Here is a 1,987-nt window from a genome sequence, read left to right as displayed (position 1 = left end):
CCTATCCACGTCATCATTTACCCAGAATGCTTTGTGTATATAAAAAAGGCCTCGTCCATGTAATACTGTATATTTTAAACTTTTAGTTTAAAAATGTACAAAACTGAACAGCCTACAGTATTTTTACAGTCTTTATTTTACAGTTAAAATAAATGTTTATCATATAAAGTCTAATGTTACAACTAATCAGGGATCCCTTTAAAATAATTTCCTCCTTCAGTCTCACATCATGATGCTGCTGCCACCGTGCCTCACAGTTCTGAGCTCTGAGTCTCATCTTGACTGCTCCAAACGTCCCTCTTGTCTTGGCAGCACGGTGGCTCAGTTGGTCGAGGTGTTGCCTGTCAGCAAGAAGGTTGCCGGATTGAATCCCAGCCGGGGACCTTTCTAGGTAGAGTTTGTATGTTCCCTCTGTGCAGGTGTGGGTTTTCTCTGGGTACTGGGTTTCCTCCCACAGACCAAAAACACTCGTTAGTCTAAATCGTGCTTTGATTGTGTTTGTCTCATTTGTCTCTGCATCCTGTGATGGACGGAGACCTGTCCAGGGTGTCCCCGTCCCTCAGTGACTGCTGGATATGGGCGCCAGTGTCCCTGATAGGACACAACGGGTAAAGGATGATTGATGGATGAAAAAAGGACATTTGTCTCATGTGGACATCTCAGACCTAAAGGTTCTGGAGCTTTGGTTGTAGACAACATTATAGGCAACAGAGGTCAATCAACTTTTCAGTCCATTTTTCTCCTTTTTCCAGATTCTTCTCTGTTTAGCGTTTAAGGAAAACGGCCTCAGATCTAACCCCTCCTCTGGGTTCTAGTCCCGCAGAGTCCCCCCTAGTCCTGCACCAATCAGCCAGGTCTTCTTTGTTCCTCTGCGGCTCGGCCTGCTCCCTCCACTCCTCCAGCGTCTCCCCTGCCGGGATAAGCTTTTAGCTGTGTCCTAGCTGCGGCGGCTAACTGCCACGCAGCAGCTGTCTGCAGCTCCTCACGGCTGCAGCCAAATGCCGCCACACAACACCATATAATTAAGAGCTCTGGATGGGAGCGGGCAAATGTAAAGCAATTTGCAATGAGGCGAGAGCTGAGCGAGATGTGGGGAGGGGACGGAGCGGCGAGCCAACCTTCAATCTAATTGGGCCATATCAATTTATTTCACATTTCAGAAATGTCACATCTTGACGTGAAGCAAAGTGGATTTGCATACGTGCTGCAGCATGTTTTTAGTTCAGCTGCAGTGCGGAGGAAATAAATAAACAAGAATAAATAGAAAAGAGGAGAAGGAGACAAAAATGCCACGTCCTCCTTCTATCTGGCAACGAGGTGACAAAAACACCTGAGAGAAATCGCAGCACCTCCTGGTGATCCGCTCGACAAGAAGCAACCTGACCTGCAACTACAAGCTAACCAGCAACTACAAGCTAACCAGCAACTACAAGCTAACCAGCAACTACAAGCTAACCAGCAATCTGACCTGCAACAAGTTAACCAGCAACTACAAGCTAACCAGCAACTACAAGCTAACCAGCAATCTGACCTGCAACACTGCAATTAAACAAGAAACCAATCTGCACTACAGCAACTAAACCTGCAACAGAGCAACTAGCAACTCTTTCCATCCTAAGAACAAAAAGATGTAAAAAAAAAAAAAAAGTTGCCATAAAATCAACAGTTTGTTTGTATTCAAAACTTAACCGGAAACATTTAGATTTAAAGTATTTAAAACATTAATTGTTATTATTCTATTTTGTCATTGTTAGACTTTTCTCTGTGACTTTATAGTTTTGTCTTCTTTTACTTTTTCTTTTCCAACCTTCCTTTCTGTTTTTTTTTTCTTTCTGACATCTTCATTACCTTTCCACCTGCTGCTAATGATTTTCATATCAAACTAATTAGAAATGTTCACGGGAGCTTTAACTTCATCCTTCCTCACCTCTGTCCAATCCTTCCACACACACACACACACACACACACACACACACACACACACACA

General features: G+C 43.7%; 1 long non-coding RNA gene across 1 annotated transcript in view; it reads left to right on the top strand.

The window, feature by feature from the left end:
* LOC106533162 (uncharacterized) overlaps window positions 1-288 on the top strand; it is a 36,366-nt gene extending 36,078 nt beyond the window's left edge. The window contains exon 3 of the long non-coding RNA XR_001312201.1: window positions 221-288. This is a non-coding gene — a long non-coding RNA (uncharacterized LOC106533162). The remainder of the gene's footprint in view (window positions 1-220) is intronic.
* Window positions 289-1,987: the final 1,699 nt, after the last annotated feature.

This window comes from Austrofundulus limnaeus, unplaced genomic scaffold, assembly GCF_001266775.1.
Source record: "Austrofundulus limnaeus strain Quisiro unplaced genomic scaffold, Austrofundulus_limnaeus-1.0 Scaffold897, whole genome shotgun sequence".
NCBI classification, from domain to species: domain Eukaryota; kingdom Metazoa; phylum Chordata; class Actinopteri; order Cyprinodontiformes; family Rivulidae; genus Austrofundulus; species Austrofundulus limnaeus.
This window is presented reverse-complemented; position numbering and strand designations above follow the sequence as displayed.